The sequence below is a fragment of the Littorina saxatilis genome, linkage group LG1, assembly GCF_037325665.1.
Source record: "Littorina saxatilis isolate snail1 linkage group LG1, US_GU_Lsax_2.0, whole genome shotgun sequence".
NCBI lineage: Eukaryota > Metazoa > Mollusca > Gastropoda > Littorinimorpha > Littorinidae > Littorina > Littorina saxatilis.
This window is the reverse complement of record NC_090245.1, coordinates 49,478,846-49,498,041: the sequence shown is the minus strand read 5'-3', so window position 1 is coordinate 49,498,041 and position 19,196 is coordinate 49,478,846. Positions and strand designations below refer to the sequence as shown.

The 19,196-nt window shown below is 43.4% G+C and overlaps 1 long non-coding RNA gene across 2 annotated transcripts; it reads right to left on the bottom strand.

Moving 5' to 3' along the window:
• Positions 1-2,280: 2,280 nt before the first annotated feature.
• Positions 2,281-12,035, bottom strand: LOC138972763 (uncharacterized). Of its 2 annotated transcripts, none has more exons than XR_011457745.1 (3): positions 11,342-12,035; positions 9,205-9,324; positions 2,281-2,483 (listed from the first exon to the last, which is right to left on the bottom strand). It is a non-coding gene; the product is annotated as an uncharacterized lncRNA (long non-coding RNA). The 2 variants fall into 2 exon arrangements; XR_011457738.1 differs by having other exon boundaries at positions 2,281-2,476; positions 11,342-12,024.
• Positions 12,036-19,196: the final 7,161 nt, after the last annotated feature.

Genomic DNA, 19,196 nt, shown 5'->3' with positions numbered 1-19,196 from the left:
TCGTGTGTAGATCTATATCAGTTATTTTTCTTGCTATGGGTCAGAAGAACGGTTGCCTCAGATGTGCTTTGGGTGAATGAAGACGAAATTAGGATTAGCTCGGTGTCAACAATACTCAATCAAGAAACAGCAAAGCGTACTTTGTCCAGGACTGCGACAAGTGCTATGAGCCATCCTTTCTGGACCTGTACGGTGTACACACGACCTGATGGAAAAGAGTTGCCAGTCATCGTAAAGTTCACTTGACAGCATGAACCCAGGTAAGGTATAACAAACAGGGCATAAACTATATATTATGAAACGTGAAGTGAGGTCAATGAAATCAATCAATCTTAAGCGAGGTTGACAACTCTTGAACATGACAGAACAAGACTGCTCACCCTGATGATGCAACCATGCAGGAGGCTAGCATGCAGGCCTCGACTGAGTTGAGTTCTCCGGGCTGACGTCACCACGAGCATGTTTACACCTCAGAGCTCTGTGTGCTCTGCCCCCCAGGGCAGAAGCGTGGGCGGAATGTGATTGCGGCACGTTGCGTTTTCGGGCAGCAGACGTTCCCAAAAGGGAGGTACTACGGGTATTTTCAGGGCTCAGTCTTCAACCTGTCAAAGACTACCCACCAGTGCTTACATCTCCCGTCAGACCGCGACAGACGACGCCACTTGAAACATTCCCTTCTTTGGCGTACTCAAAACATCACAACCAGGCGAGGCCGCAGACTTCTCGTGCCACGAGCTAATCTAACGTGACTTGAAGCAAGACTCTCACACGGTGTGTCTAAAACACGCGGGGACACGCGGGGACACACGGGGACACACGGGGACGGTGAACTAGCACGCCGGGACGTTATATAATAACATTCTGACTATCCTTTATGTATTTATAAAAAATATAAAAAATAGAATTTATTAACTTATTTATTTATTAAAAAAAAAATTATTTTTTTTTCAGAACGTCATAAAATAACGTCCCCGCGTGCTATTTCACCGTCCCCGCGTCTCCCCGCGTGTCCCCGCGTGCAGTTAAACTGTCCCCGCGTGATTTAGACACCCCCTGAAGACGTCATGGCAGAGGAAGGCGTAAAAACTTTGGGAGGGGGGGGGGGGAGAAGGTGGCGGCCATATCGTCAAGACGGAGATGAATTTGGGTTTGTTGTGACGGGCTCGTTGCACGCCGATAACGGCTGTCAGACGCACGTGCCAGCCGATGGCTGCCACACTACAGCGGCGTGCCACAGACTACAGTGGCGGGCCAAAAGTAGACACGAACACTCGCCGCCTCCTTGGTGTTACGGCGGAGCGATCGGCGATGTGAATTCCCTGCATGCCTTGCCATCAGTCGCTGTCTGGCCACTTGTGACTGACAGTGACACTCTTTCCTGACCTGCGAAGATAAGACGTTTCCGTCCCAGGTAGCAACTCGATGTTAATGACAACTTTAATGAGCAAGCCAATTAACTATTTTTTACGTTGCCTAAGTGAAATTCAATCCCACAGTCCGGACTTTGTCGAAGTTTGCTTGACCAAACATTCAATCAATTTGATTGAAAAATGAGGGCGTGACAGTGCTGTCTCAACTTTAACAAAAAGCCGGATATGACGTCATCAAAGACATTTATCATGAACTCTCATGTGAAATTTCATGAAGATCGGTCCAGTAGTTTTCTCTGAATCGCTCTACACACACACACACACACACACACACACACCACCACCACCACCGTCACCACCACCACCCTCGTCTCGATTCCCCGTCTATGTTAAAACATTTAGTCAAAACTTGACTGAATGTAAAAACTAGTCGCTTAAACGATATCGATACATGCAGTCGATCGGTATGCCTGATAATCTGAACTAAAAGATCTTCGCTGTTCTGGCTGACCGAAACCCGTCGACCTAGACGACGATGTCAAGATATCATGATTGTAAAAAAAAAAGGGGGGGGGGGCTTAAAGTCCTCACAGAGAATTTCCTATTAGGGACATGTATGTGGTGATAATTATGCTAAAAGATTCTACACATGAGAACTAATTTATGTAATGTAATGGGGTGGAAGGAGGAGGAAGTAGTGATTTGAAGTAGTAGGTAGATGAATGTAATCACCTAGTAGTAGTAGACCCCGAAGTAAGGAGTACACCATGTGGGTGCCTCTTTAGTGTCTTGCACTGAACGAACAACATTTCAACCGTCATTTGCATTCGTCATGAACTTTAGAGCATAATAGACAAGAGGCAGACCGACGAATCACTAATGCAACATGAAACTCTGAAAAAACCATGACTGTTGGTTCACATTTCTCTTTAATTCCCGTTCCGTTCCTCGCCGACCCACCCAGCCATTGGCTGGCCACACAACAATATCAATGCAGTCTACATCATTCTGTCTCTATGATAACAGATTGTAAAACAAGTCCGTCTTCTCTCTAGTTCTGTTCTGGACAGTTCTCCTCTCTGGACAGTTCTCCTCTCTGGACAGTTCTCCTCTCTGTCAAAAATAAGATAAGTATTGTTTAACTCCATCACGGTAAAACCATAAGGGGCATGTTCCCGGGTTTGACCCCGACTTGAGATGGTTAAAAAAAAAAGAGACAAAAAATAAAAAAAAATAAAAAGGGCCTGCCACAAATATCACACGCTAAGATGTACATAGAAATGGGTTGGGTCAAAGCCACCAATCAGAAGTTAGCTAACAAGACTGACATCGCATCTCATTGGTCAAGCAAGTAAACAAATCACAATCGTACAAATACACATGGCTGAACACGCACACTGAGAGAGGAAAGCGACATTTTAACACCCTCTTACCGAGACTTTGATCTGAGAGCAGCAAACAAAGAACACAAGAACAAGCTACCGGAGGCTATCCCCGGTGTGACGCCGTCATCTTGGCCTTGCCGTCATATTACGATTCTCGGCCTCGCTGATCTTGTACAAACTCCACACTGAACAAAAAAACACCCTTCGATAGTACTGATGAGCGACCTTGGGTACATTGGGCCAAATTTGTCCAACCAATTTTTTTTAACTTAGAAATTTGATTCATCCTAAAATGTTTCCCTTCTCATTCAAGGGACGTACCACTCGGTACACGTTTTCGAAGAAATCGATTTTTTGGTTGAAATCTATTAAATTTCACCACCAATTTTTTTTACATGCAAGAAACTGACATGCTTTTCGCCCTTAAATAATTTTACTTCATTAATTTTACCAGGAAAAAACATTTCAGTCTCGAATATAAATCGAGGGGGTAATATGACGGCAGGGCCAAGATGACGGCGTCACACCGGCTCGGTCATACAGATTGTGTAACTGACCACCTGGCATGGTGGCCCGATGTACCCGTCTCTCGCAAGGAGAGGCGACACTTGAAAGCATCAAAGACAAGCCTGAAGGTGATGGACACAGTCGGCCAATCGGGTTTACGATCTACAGGTGGTTGGACATGTGCATCCCAAAAGTTAACCAACAGATAATGACATTAGACAAAACACAAAAAGCGATCGGCAAAACTTACACAAGACACAAAAACATGATGAATTAGTTGCAGAAGGTCACACACAAAATATCAGTTACGTAGTCATACTAATCATGACTTCATCAAAATAGTCTACATGTACCTGTCATGTCACTGCCTAAAAACCCGGACATTATGAATTGCCAAGCGGCAAAATATTTGTTGAAAAAGGACTGAAAGAGGCGACGTTGGTATAGAAGGAGCTAAGCTCCGCCTCGTTCAGTATGTCTTCAATCAATCAATCAATCAATGAGTCTTATATCGTGCATATTCCGTGGGTACAGTTCTAGGCGCTCTGCAGTGATGCCGTGTGAGATGAAATTTTATACGGCCAGTAGATTGCAGCCATTTCGGCGCATATTTACCTTTCACGGCCTATTATTCCAAGTCACACGGGTATAGGTAGACAATTATTAACTGTGCCTAAGCAATTTTGCCAGGAAAGACCCTTTTGTCAATCGTGGGATCTTTAACGTGGGAGAATGAGCTCGTCACTTCGAAAAGAAAAATTAAAAATTATGCCAGAAAGCACTGGCTTTTTGAAATGAAATTTGTCAAATAAAGTAGTGACGAACGCAACAGTACACAAACATTGACACGGCACAAGGCGCAAGTATGAAAATGGAGACAAAAATTCAAACCTGCCGGTTTTGAAATTCAAAATCCCGCCTGTCAGTCACAACAGAAGGGGAGGTATGATGCTTTCTTTACTTATGTCGAGTTTTGGAGTAGAAACTCTACTTAAGTTGGCCTCAAATGGCGCGGGGAAACTCTACTGAAGTACAGTTTAGAAACTCGACTAAAGTAGAGTTTCTGGAAACCTGCCTGAAGTGCACATAATCAGGGTTATTGTGTCAAGCACTCTGATTCGCTGATTTCACGCACTTTGTTTTGCACTCAGACATCGAGATCGCGCATGCTTAGATGGAAGTTTGATAGCGAACCACTTTTGCACAAGGGCGACGTTGCCAAAGCGTTCCACGGAACGCAATAATCTTTTGGTCGCATCAACTACTAACATGCAGGTGCCCGGGTAAATTGGCCCTTTCGATCCTGTTCATTTTGCAGCTCTCATTTTCTCTTTCACTTTCGTGTGCACCGGTGATCTCTCAAATATCCCTACACGCACATGCTTTAAACCAATAAAAAAAAAGCCTGACACATAATTTGTTGGAGAAACTCTCCTGAACTGCACTTCAGGCGAGTTTTTTTTTTAGAAACTCGACTTAAAGTATAGAGTTTCTATACTGTACTTCAGTAGAATTTCACCGCGCCGTTTGATGCTAACTCTACTGAAGTAGAGTTTCTACCATAAAGCTCGACTTAATTTGTAAAAAAAAAGTATCAATCGGCGCGTCATAGGGAGGTTCCAAAACACGCTAAATAAAGAGGGCCAAATACAAAGTATAGTCCGGAAACGTGCCAATGTTTTTTCGGGGTGAATGCCGCGGCCATTCGAACTGACTGCCTGTCCCGATCGGGTTACACACTAGACCGAGCCAGCCGCAGCAGGCAGAGGCAATTTTTTTTCTGTGTCATTTTAGACTACACAGAGTAAGTTTACTTACTACAGAGTTGCCAGTTCGATTAAGAAACTAACAGTTTTTTTATTTTTTTATTTTTTTTTTATTTTTTATTACTTTATCTTTGTTCATACTGTGCATTTCGGCAGGCTGCATTACGGCACTCACAGTTCACACCAACGGTGAAAATTCAGATGTAACGACAGCACTGCCTGGAATGTGTGCAGCTTCTTTTTGAAAAAGGCAGTTTTACTCTTTACTTGACGTTTCTGGTAGAACATCACGTTTCACCTGCCACTGTTAAAAGATACATTCTTCACTTTTTCACTACACAGAATCATCACTTCCTAAACATCCACTGGAAACTCTGCGATAAATAACAGACTCCTCTGTCTGTCACAGATATGAATATGTAGCCATTGCGATGCTCCGCCTTAAAAACAACCAACTTTTTTTAAAAGTCTTTGTCGTTAAACTTGTATTTGTCAAGTGGCTTCTCCTCTGTCCCTGACTCCGAACCAAGCCTTGAGTGACTGAGCTGCTAGTTTTCCCACCAAATTTCTCCTCTTCCCGCAAAATCTTGACCTGAGTCCAGACCCAATCTTGAACGAAACCAAACAAGTAGGGTAGGGGGAGGTCGGGAGAAATTGGAACTGCCGTTATGTGCCTGGACGTACTAAACAACCCATCGTCAACGTCGCAATCCTGTTTCCTAACTTTCAGCTATACCTTTTATACTTTATTTGTAATAAGCGACTTCTGTTCGGAAATAGATTGACATCTTCAGTTAATTGACCATATTTAGAAAGGTAATTTGACGGCAAGGGAAATTGTCAAAAGTTGTCTTTTTTGTTGTTGTTGAGACTACAGTCTGTTCTTCCAAACTGGGCTCCACTGTTCCAAAGTCTGACTGGACTGACCTATATATACTCCTCTCCATGAAATTGGTATCGAGGGGGCCCGGGTAGCTCAGGTGGTAGAGCACTGGACTTGTGATCGAGAGGTCGCTGGTTCGAATCCGGGCCGGGACGGACACGGGTCAACTTTATGTGCAGACCCAGAGACGGTATCCATCTCCCACCCCCGTGTCACCACAATGGCACGTTAAAGATCTTGGTCATTCTACCATAAGTGCAGATGGCTGATACCACCTAAACACGCAAACATCAAAAAGCCGTGAGGGCGTAAAACTCGAATCGTATAAACCAATTCATGTCCATTATAGGCAATTAATACCTGACGGACAATAAGCCCCTTAAAATTTACTTTTTTTTATTGGTATCGTCCTTGATGAGTTGTTAAAATTATCGCGTGAGATGCTTGAAAAGTAACGTGGGTTGGTTGATTCACGTGGGTTGGTTGACAAGTCACCGCGTGGTTTGGTTGAAGGGTCACATGGGTTGGTTGACAATAGGCGACTTGCCCTATCGGCCTGCGCCGCCAAATCGCGCGATAAATCTGCGTTAACTTGCGTGGCCTTGCGAGATTTGCCGCAAAATGCGGGCATGTCCGAACAGAGGCGGAAGGTATCGTTCACTGGACCACTACTTCCATAGAAAGACTACAAGGTTTGACACTCACTTCGAGTCGTCTGTGTTCTTGGAGTCGCTTCCTGCGGACAATTTTTTTTGTTCAAGACGGTTTGCCTCTTCCTACAGTCTGTGTTAGGTCAAATAGATACAGTTGAATGATTATTTTAACCGTATGTACCTTTAATTTTCAGCTGCCGTCCGCTCCAGGTTGTTTTTAACCATCATTTGGACGAATGTTCGTTTGCGAACCGCAACCCTGTAGCTGGTAAGAAATCATGCATCCCGCACCGAATAAGCATACCAGTGCTTATTGGTCTAAAACATATGTAAATATTGCAGCAAAGGGAAGCTACCCACGGGAGTTTCAGTTTAGGTTTTTGGCATAACAACGGAATAACCAGTAACCGTGAACGGAAGCGATGCAGACGATTTCAGTCGACCAATGAAAATAATCATCGACTATCCAGTTATTATATAACCAATGATCGCATCGGACTACTATCTCCTCGGACATACGACGATCATCATTCGCACAGGGTCTAAGTGGTATGCCGTTGACAGACACGTTTGGTCGCACAAACTACGGTTTAAAAACATGCAGCGGACAGGCAGCTAAATATAAAAGGTACAGATAGTTAGAACATTCATCTATCACGGCATTTGTAAGGTTACAAAGATTCTTAACATTGGCAATTATTTTTTGCATAATTTTTTTCTGAAGTTAGTGGAGCACGACTCGAAGCTGAGTGACAAACCTTGTAGTCTTTCTATGGAAGTAGTGGTCCAGTGAACAATACCTTCCGCCTGTGGTCCGAATCAGTAGCTCTCGGTGAGAGGTTGCGTTTCAATGACAATGCGGACACTTCGCCTTGAAAATTGTGAATTTTCAATGTGAACAGTGTGCTGCAGCAATGATAGCCGCGAGAATATAGGGGATATAGCTCAGTTGGTAGCGCGCTGGATTTGTATTCAGTTGGCCGCTTTCAGCGCGAGTTCGATCCCAGGTTCGGCGGAAATTTATTTCACAGAGTCAACTTTGTGTGCAGACTCTCTTCGGTGTCCGAACCACCCCCCGTGTATACTACATTGGGTATGCACGTTAAAGATCCCACGATTGACAAAAGGGTCTTTCCTGGCAAAATTGCTTAGGCACAGTTAATAATTGTCTACCATACCCGTGTGACTTGGAATAAGGCCGTGAAAGGTAAATATGCGCCGACATGGCTGCAATCTACTGGCCGTATAAAATTTCATCTCACACGGCATCACTGCAGAGCGCCTAGAACTGTACCCACGGAATATGCGCGATATAAGCCTCATTGATTGATTGATTGATTGAATAATCCTAAAGTTCGTTCAAAGTACCCAAGCATGGCCCGTGCACAAAGGAAAGGCGATCGAGGTTTAAATTTGTTTTTTTTTAACACAAGCCAGAGAACACCAGCGCTTGTGAGAGCAAAACGTTTGCCCGCAGGGAAGTGAACCTTCCTTATCTTTCGCACCGGAGAGCTATTCAAGCGGGGTATTGTGCAAGTTGGCTATTCAAGTGGTTTGGTTGACAAGTCACGTGGGTTCATCTGAATAGCAGACGGAATCTTGGTTTGTGAAGTGTGAGAGTGAAAGATGGTGATCTGTCTTCCTTTGTCTATGGTCAGACAGCTGGCGTTGGATGCGCGCCGTGTGACAGTGGGTAAATCGGGGTCAGCCGACACACAGCAACACTGACAGAGCCTCATGGGTTCAAATTCGCGGGGCGTGTCGCGGCGGGATGTAGCGAAGAGGAGGAAGAAAACAAGGTTGAATCCGGAGCAGCCACAGGCCATCCAGAAGCCGAATCCTAGTGCAGGGTTCGAATCCTTCCAACGGTCGTCTGTCTTCCAGTTCACGGCCAGTAGGGATATAGTGGTAGCAGCGCTGACACCTTAAGTAAATGGAGATTTTTGAAATTATGTTTCGTTTTGAAAATGGCATACCGTAAATAATTTTTTTTTCAAATCTGTTAAAACCTAAACAATAATATCCGAGAAAAACAGGCTTTAAAAATGAAGGAATCTTAAAATGGAGGTACGTACATTTACAGAGGTTATGAAAAGGATAACTCGGATGGAATTTGAATCATAGCACATCCACTCACATAGGCTCTGATGGGATTCGAGCCATAGCACATCCACTCAGTCGAGACTCTGATGGGATTCGAACCATAGCACATCCACTCAGTCGAGACTCGGACGGATGGGATTCGAACTATATCACATCCACTCAGTCTAGACGCTGATGGGATTCGAACCATAGCACATCCACTTAGCCTAGCTAGGAGTCGTAAGGAGCCCGAAAAATCAACATGTCTGATGGGATACGAACCATAGCACGTCCACTCAGTCTAGACTCTGATGGGATTCGAACCATAGCATATCCATTCAGACTAAACTCTGGTGGGATTGGAACCATAGCATATCTACTCAGTCTATAGACAGGAGCAGGCAGGAGCCCGAACAATCAACATGTCTCTAATGGGATCTCCGGACCTCCCCGCCCTCACCCCGATCAGCATGCAAACCGCTGCGGTTTCTTTTTTTCTTTCTTTCTTCTTTTCTTTCTTTCTTTCTTTCTTTCTTTCTTTCTTTCTTTCGTTCTTACAGTAAAACAAGGCTACGATGTTGGGCGGGCCCACGCTGTTGGAACGGTAACTGACAAATATGTAGACCACCACCAGCACTGGCGAGACCAATGCACACCCGCGAACTGCTTCATAGTACACTGGAACATAAACACATTGTCTGTTATAAACTCCTTCATAGTACACAGGAACATAAACACATTGTCTTTGATAAACTCCTTCATAGTACCCTGGAACATAATCAACTCTTCATAGTACCCTGGAACATAAACACATTGTTTGTGATCAACTCTGCATAGTACCCTGGAACATAAACACATTGTTTGTGATCAACTCTTCATAGTACCCTGGAACATAAACACATTGTTTGTCATCAACTCTTCATAGTACACTGGAACATAAACACATTGTTTGTGATCAACTCTTCATAGGACCCTGGAATATAAACACATTGTTTGTGATCAACTCTTCATAATACCCTGGAACATAAACACATTGTTTGTGATCAAGTCTTCATAGTACACTGGAACATAAACACATTGTTTGTGATCAACTCTTCATAATACCCTGGAACATAAACACATTGTTTGTGATCAACTCTGCATAGTACACTGGAACATAAACACATTGTTTGTCATCAACTCTGCATAGTACACTGGAACATAAACACATTGTTTGTGATCAACTCTTCATAGTACACTGGAACATAACACATTGTTTGTGATCAACTCTTCATAGTACACTGGAACATAAACACATTGTTTGTGATCAACTCTTCATAGTATACTGGAACATAAACACATAAAACAAGACTTTTTTCTCTACTTACACAATAAAATAATATAAATACTAAATCGCAATAATTATTACACAACCTGTATCAATACAACTAGAGTAGACTCGATAGGCAGTAGATGTACACAATACACAACCGACTGTCGACTCGTGCCTTGATAAAACCATTGAAGCGCGTGTATGGTTTACGGGTGCTAAATAGCAACACAAGTGACCTGTATGAGTCATAAATGTTGTTAAAAAATCCATTCCTTGCGTAATTTATCATGTCAGTTTGGCTTCTTTTATGAAAAGTTCAAATCTGTCTGTAAACCTCCTGTATAGGAAAGAGAGAATGCTTTATGTCCCTACAGGCTAAATATTTCGCCTTTTAAGGACACAATATGGGTTATATGATGCGAGTTTTACGCCCTCACGGCTTTTGACAAGATACACAAGTGTATGCGTGTTTAGGTGTGCGGGTCTGGTTTTTTTTCCCTTGTACGTGCGCGCGATAGCTGTCGCGGTGTATGAGTGCGACTACACGTGCCTTGGCGTGTGTGTGCGAGTTGTGCGAGGGCTGTATTTTGTATTTGATACATGTATAAATGTGTATCCAGGAATATGTTTTGTTTTAATCTTGTGTCGATACTATTTAGTTCTGCCTCGTTACTAGCCATTGAGTATAACTGTTTTATCATCATTGCTTTGTTGTTGTTCTTTGGCCATTTACGTTGAATGACTTGTTATACATCGACATTGATAGTTTTATTCTTCTTCTTCTTCGTCGTTCGCTAGATAGTTTTATCATAAGAACCTTTTCTAATTCCTATTATCTCGATGTTCTTTAACTATATTTATACATAAATGCATATTGTAAAGCAGTATGCATTGTTAGAGGATTTTTTTAGTAGCAGTGTTTAAATGACGAAGCTGCTTTTCCCAGTTTTACCTATAAAGAGACCGACTGTATATTGTGTTATTGTATTTGTCAGACTTGATTGAACCAAGTCCCTACACATGTTGTAATGCGCTTAGAGCCAAATATTTTTGTTTTTTGTAAGGGATAGGCGCAAAATAAATACACTTTATTATTATTATTATTATAGGTGGTATCAGCCTTCTGCACTCATGGCAGAATGACCAAGATCTTTTACGTGCCATTGTGGTGATACGGGGGTGGGACATAGCTTCCGTCTCTGGGATCTGTGTACTCTACAGTCTCTGTCTGCACATAATAAGTTGACCCGTGTCCGTCCCGGCCCGAATTCGAACCTGCGACCTTTCGACCACAAGCCCAGTGCTCTACCAACAGAGCTACCGGGCCCCCAAACCTCATGTGAGGCGGGGTGGGCCATTAATAACAGGAAATAGCTCACTCACCTGGACTCTCCCCCGGGTAGACAGAATGACACGCAACTTTGACCTTATCCTCACGATCACCCCTCTGCCTCTGGTGAGTTGACGTTGTGTTGACGGCGTCACACCATTCAAAAAGCCCCCAGGTGTGGGTGTCCGTGCTCACCCACCTCATAAACAGGCCAATCATGTAGACAAGTGAACTCACCACGAGACAGAGAATTGCTGAAAGCAGGGCACACGTCCGAGAACACATGTTGCGAACAGGTGTGCAGGTTTTACGGGAACAGTCTAAATTCAGACTCTGATCAACCGGAATTCAGTCGCATGCTGTAACTTGCATTGCTTAACCCGCGCAAACGACGCACTTTATTCAAGGATGTCTGTAGTCAATCTCTGGCAGCATGTATGTAGTCTCTTACAACAATCTCTCAGCAGTCTGACTTGAACTTCAGCCCACGCCTGTATTTATTCTCTTACATCAATCTCTGAAGAGTGTAAACTTCACTAGTCTCTGGCAGTCTGTATGTAGTCTCTAAAATCAATCTCTCAGTAGAAACGGGTCTCACAATCAAATTGTAAGTGTTCGTTTCATTCCTTTCTAAACAGTAACCTCAGTGTGAACAGACCTGGCGAAGAGCTAGTCGGGAAATGTTTTTGTCACAATCATGTAGGTATTGCGCCGGTATTGCAACTACGCTGACCCCTTTTCAGTGCATCCGCTTTCATGCACGTCTTGGGGTTCACAATGTTGATACGCTCCGACGGGCGCAGTGGCGGGGTGGTAAGACGTCGGCCTCTCAGTTAATCGGTAGGTCGTGAGTTTTGAATCCCGGCCGCAGCCGCAGCCGCCTGGTGGGTTAAGGGTGGAGATTTTTCCGATCTCCCAGGTCAACTTATGTGCAGACCTGCTAGTGCCTTATCCCCCTTCGTGTATACACGCAAGCACAAGACCAAGTGCGCACGGAAAAGATCCTGTAATCTGTGTGAGAGCTCGGTGGGTTATAGAAACATGAAAATACCCAACATGCTTCCCCCAAAATCGGCGTATGCTGCCTGAATGGCAGGCCAAAAACGATCAAACACGTAAAAACCTACTCATGCAAAACGTGACATGAGTGAACGTGGGAGTTTCAGCCCATGTACGAACAAGAAGAAGAAGAAGAAGAGGAGATACGCTCCGTCGGTTTTACGTACTACATCGCTCCGAGTGCAACTTGGGAAATAACTCGACTCCTCTCTCTCTCTCTCTCTGTCTCTGTCTCTCTCTCTCTCTCTCTCTCTCTCTCTCTCTCTCTCTCTCTCTCTCTCTCTCTCTCTCTCTCTCTCTCGCTGGTGCTTGAGATGTGCTCATCTCCATAAAAAGGGCCCAAGGCCTACTCATTAAAACATTCAGACTTCAGACTTCTCTCTCTCTCTCTCTCTCTCTCTCTCTCTCTCTCTCTCTCTCTCTCTCTCTCGCTCTCTCTCTCTCTCTCTCTCTCTCTCTCTCTCTCTCTCTCTCTCTCTCTCCACGTATTGACCTTTTCAAATCAAGCCTTCTTTATTCAGGTGCGGTCCTATGGATAAAACAAACACAGACAGCTTCAAAAAAAAATTATATGTCGCACATAGTGTAACTAAACATGTGCTGAATGGTTCATCAATTCATTTAAAATGTATGTGCATGTTAAACAAAATTATAATAATATGCAGATCTAAATTAAGTTATGTTAAAAATTGACACTTGGAAATTGTACTTAAAATGCAGCATGACAATTTATTTTTTAAATTTGTATCTGTATATACAGTTATAATGTATTAAGTTTGATGTGATAGTTCTTTGATTATATTGTTTTCTGTTCTTGTTGACCCTATATTAGGGCGAGGGGTGGATGTAAAAAAGCAATATTCTTGCTTATCTATTACCCTCGATAATAAAGATTTTGTCTTGTCTTGTCTTGTCTTGTCTTGTCTCTCTCTCTCTCTCTCTCTCTCTCTCTCTCTCTCTCTCTCTCTCTCTCTCTCTCTCTCTCTCTCTCTCTCTCTCTCTCTCTCATCACAACCCGCAGGTGAAGAACACACCTTGTCAAAAATACCGTTGTGCTAAATATAACAACCTCCGGTGTTGTTGCTAAAAAATAACCACCTTTGGCCTCGACAACTCTGCCGAGCACGTCACAGTCTAGTGAATGAATAGAGAACGCGCAGTCGGTGGCCGCGTTGCAACTCATATGCAACAGGAGTTGTGAAATGTCGAAGCACAGTGTTAATAGAACGACATACCAAAGTAAGGTATATTAAAATAAAAAGAAAACACACCAGTAACCAGGTTAGGTACGTTTATATCTATATCAATAGTTCGGCATGTTACTGCCTTCTTCGGAGTGGTATGGAAAGAATCATACACTATACTCACTAATTGAAAGAATCAATTACGCACTCACGCACACACACACACACACATACACACACACCCACGCACATACTGTGTCTCCAGGCTTTTACAGGCCAGTCTGTTGGACAAAGTTCATGTTTGATTCAGTCAAAAAATACCTACTCGTGGCTTCACTCGAACTCCATGCGTTTGAGTCACTGAGACATGTCTGCGCGGTAGCGCAGGGACACCGTGATCACAGTGACCACAAGAAAATTGGTTGATTAAAATCAACATGGCCGAAGCAATGTTTTCATAAAAGAAGCGGTATTGTACGGGCACATGTTGTATTTGGGTTACATGTGTTGTAGAGTATTTGAAAATACGTAGGCATAAAAACATGCAAAGAAGAGTGATAAGTCCCTGTTGTGAATATAGTCAAGTGGATAAATTGATTACTTATGTATCACACTAGTTTTACTGCTACAGCAGTCCCTCTCATGAACGGACACCCTAGGGCCAGTGCAAACCTGTCCGTACATTGCAGGTGGCCGGTCACGGGAGAGGCCCCCCATCACACACACTCATGACACACTGACGGACTGAGTGAGTCTTTGCTACTGGTGAACGAGCTCTACTTGTCCTAAAACAATAAGGTCAAACTACTACAACTTATAACTGAAAGGGAAAAAAACCTGTCCTGTAAAAATGACGTTAAATCAACGGTGTCAAAAAAAGAGAGATAAAAGAAATCCTCAAATTCCTGAGGATACAGGCACCCCATGAAATCAGCCACGAACATACTCACAGAGGCACACTTGTGCAGATACTTTGCAACAAAATAAATTGAAAACCTGCATGTCGTTATTTCTTTTTTTTCTGGCTTTATTGAATGCTTTAGGCAGTGATTTTTCCCTGTCCAGTTTCCTCTTTCCGACGGTCTCTCTTACCCACAGAATAGAAATAGAATCTATGTGTATTCTGTGCTCTTACCCCTCTCTTACCCACTCCCAACGACGGTAGGGACGGTTGAGTTTGGGCTGCATGTTCACATTTTTAGCCGTTCCCCCGATCAGAATGAATGGTAATGGAACCTTAACCCATCGGTAACGAAACGCTTGGATCGTTAAAGGAACTTAAAACATCGGTAACGCAACGGTAGCGCTTTCACACTCTATACCCACATTCCACACATCCGTTCAAGGTCCCGTTCACGTACCGACCAAGGCCCGGCTGCCACTATGGTCAGACGCTGCTCAAAGATGCCAAAAAGGCCGTTTGCGCAGCGTTCCATTGTTGTGGCAGCCGTCCTAGGTTGGTACGGGAACGGGACCTAGAACGGTTGTGTGGAATGGGGGTATAACCTTTGACACCGACAAACTGAAGAATGAACAGATCTATGAGGTAACCGTCTCAATGGTCCAGGCTCAGGAAACAGAGAGTATATATATGGCTTTGCTAATCTTCTCAATGAATGAGGTTATACACGGCAGCTGTCATTAGCCACCGCACTAGTTTCGGACTCAACCATCAGCTGGTATGTATAACATGACACACCGTGAAGCTGTGTACTGATCATGTCAACTCTGTGACTCGGGCCTGGGGCGATTGTAGCTTCCCTTCTTCGTGTCCGACAGACAATGACAATAAATAGTAGAGCATAGTGCAATTTCGTGTTGGCATCTTCTCCACTGAAAGCAAGAACCTAAAGACTGAAGACCAAAGTGCTTACCCCACTTCTGACCCGAATCATCCCCCTCCTGCTGGGTACACGTGCACTCACGTTAACACAAGACTGACACCTCTGCTTTGACCTACTGTGCCAGGAGTCGGATGAGAGAGAGAGTGAGGAGAGAGAGGGAGAGAGACTGAGAGAGAGAGAGAGAGAGAGAGAGACACACACACACACACATAGACAGAGACAGACATAGAAAGGCAGAGGCGGAGAGACTCAGAGGGAGACACAGACAAAGACATGCATACAGAGAGAGAGAGAGAGAGAGAGAGAGAGAGAGACAGAGACAGAGACAGAGACAGAGACAGAGAAAGAGAGACAGACAGACAGACAGATAGACAGAGAGTGACTCGAGACGGAGAAACAGATATAAATGAACACCGGGTGAGAGAAAATGACTCGAGAGAGGGAGCGCATGAGATCGGAGAGAGAGACAAAGAGAGAGAAAGAGATTGAGAGAGAGACAGATACACACACAGACACTAAGACAGAGCGAGGGAGAGACGGAGATACTTGCATGGAGTGTACGTGACAGACAGTGTGTGTTACTATATAAACAGACAGACGAGGTGCAGCTCATTTTCGAAACAGCGCAAATGGGACAACAGTGACATGATACTGTTTGTATTCCAAAAAAGCGCAGGTCATTTCCGGAACAGCACAGATGACAAAGTTGGTTTCAACAAAATGGAAGCCGCCAGTGGCGATAGGTCACGTGCTCCTCAATGTCACCTTCCTATGGCAGCGGCCATCAAAAAAGTAACTGATCTCGTGAGAACGGTAACAGACGAGTCATGTCCGGGGGCCCGGTAGCTCAGTTGGTAGAGCACTTTGTGATCGAAAGGTCGCAGGTTCGAATTCGGGCCGGGACGGACACGGGTCAACTTTATGTGCAGACCCAGAGACGGAAGCCATGTCCCACCCCCGTGTCATCACAATGGCACGTAAAAGACCTTGGTCATTCTGCCATAAGTGCAGGTGGCTGAATACACCTAAACACGCAGACACCTGGGTAGCGCGACTCCGTTGCTGCTAGCTTTCCACTGGGAGGAAGCGACCCGAATTTCCCAGCGATGGGACAATAAAGTAATGAAAAATGAAAATGAAATGAAAAAAAAAAATGAAAAAAATGAAATGTCACCCCTCCCAGCCCATTAGAGCAGATCATCAAAAAATGCAATGACACCTATTTGGGCTCTTCTTTGTCAAATATACTTATAACAAAATGCAAATCACGCCAATGTCGGCTCTTCTTTGTCAAATTTGCTTATAACAAAATGCAAATCACACATTTTTGGCCTATTCATTGTCAATTAAGCTTATAACGAATGCAACCACACCCATTTGGGCTTTTCTTTGTCAAACATATATGTTATTACCAATATGCAATCACATCCATTTAGAACAAGCACTTGAACAAAACTCTTATTTTTTACGAACTCGAACTTAAGGAGAACAGCAAATGAAACTTAAATTTCGTGCCTAAAAAACTAGTAAGTTTTGTGAAATAGTGTGAATTGTGTAATGAAATTATTACAGTTTAGTAGAGAGAGAGAGAGAGAGAGAGAGAGAGAGAGAGAGAGAGAGAGAGAGAGAGAGAGAGAGAGAGAGACAGACAGAGAGACAGACAGAGAGAAAGACAGAGAGAGAGAGAGAGAGAGAGAGAGAGAGAGAGAGAGAGAGAGAGAGATGATGATGATGATGGAACTTTATTTTTCAAGGATAGAGGTTTAAGGCGACGCCTTTTCTTACAACCGGTCCTTACTTCTAATACAAATGTCTAATAAATGATAAACAAGTAAAGCAACATGACAAATAAACAAATTAAACGAACGACCCAGCAAACAATCGACAAGTAAGCAAAAAAGCAAATAAACACAAACAACAAAATGACAAAGTAAGCGACATACAAATCAAAAGCGAAACATGCAACATGTTAATTGAGGTTACACATGTAAAGTGATCGACGGTAAAATTCACACAATACCAACGTTTACACTAATGCTTACAATGATTATATGGTGTAACTGATGAAGATGATGAAGATGATGAAGATGATGATGATGATGATGATGATGATGATGATTTGATGATGATAATGATGATGTTGATGATGATGACGGAAAATCGCAACATAAATTCCACATAATACATGCAATAAAGAACATATTTTTGTAATTTATAAAGCTTTGCCAATTGTTGACAGCTACTTGCACATGTTAAGACTAGTAGCCATCTAGGTAGACATATAATGATTATGCAGAGCTTGTTTAAAACTCTTTAGTGAGGTTAATGATCATATTACAGACGGAATGGAGTTCCACACCATAGAGCCAGAGAAGGCTTGACTAGTTTTGAACAAATCAATCCTGGGTAATTGGTGGTAGAAAATTGATAGACCCGTACCTTTCGGTGACTCTGTGAAATAGGTCTTGAATATAGTTGGGCACTTCGCCATGATATACTTTGTACATCATTACAGTCTTATTAAACTGTAACTGTTTAACTAGTGGCAGGTAGTTTAGATTCTTTAACTTCAAATCAGCTGATAATTGTGGACCATTTAACATATGATTTTAGCTGCCCGACGATGTAGAGAGTTTAATTTTTTCATGTGAATATCAGAGACGCCATCCCAAAGAGTTGATGCGTAATTAATATGGGATAAGATGTGGGCATGATAAAATAGTTTTAGTGTTGCGATATCGACATATTGCTTTAGCTTTGATAGCAGAAACAAATTCTTGGATACTTTTTGACAAATATAATGTACATGAGATTGTCATTTAAATTCTTGATCGACTATCACACCCAAAACACGATGTTCCGTTACCTGCTGAACAGGTTGTGATTCCAGAGAAAGATTTAAATAAGAGGTCGTGACTGGTGTTTTTGTCTTGTTGTAATAATCATGATTTTTGTCTTCCCTGGGTGCACTATCATAAAATTAGAGAGAGAGAGAGAGAGAGAGAGAGAGAGGGGGAAGAGAGAGAGAGAGAGGGGGGAGAGAGAGGGAGAGAGAGGGAGGTGGATGGAGGGGATTATTACTACAAATCCAAGGAAAGGAAATAAATCATTAATTTATGACAACACGACGCATACCGGCTGTGCGGAAAGAAACATCGTATACTTAGCACCAAGCTGATAGATCCCTGGACTTTCGAGATGACAAGAAAATATCGGCCGCATTTACGTGATTTGTAAAACAATTGTCACAAATCACGGGGCGTGCCCCGCAATTTGTAAAAGGTTTTACATTTTGACAAAGTGCGGGTCAACAGAACCATTGAAAGCAAAGACTGTAGAGGCTAAAGGCTGAAGGCTCTGGTTGAAGTGAGTCGTGGGTAGGGACAACGACAATGTGGTACACTCTAATTAAAGCTTCTCTACCGCTACTGGTACCGGAGAGAGAGAGAGAGAGAGAGAGAGAGAGAGAGAGAGAGAGAGAGAGAGAGAGAGAGAGAGAGAGAGAGAGAGAGAGAGAGAGAGAGAGAGAGAGAGAGAGAGAGAGAGAGAGAGAGAGCGAGAGAGCAAAGGCGCAAATTAAATGTTCTTGTTCGTACGCACGCACGCTCTTACACCCCCCCACACGCACGCACGCACGCCCCCACGCACGCACACACACACGCACGCACACAACACAGACAGACACACACACACACATACACACACATGCATCCACACACACACGCACTCACACGGTACACATACTCACCGTGCCGTGGCACACACACACACACACACACACACATACACACACACACATACACACGCATACACACACACAC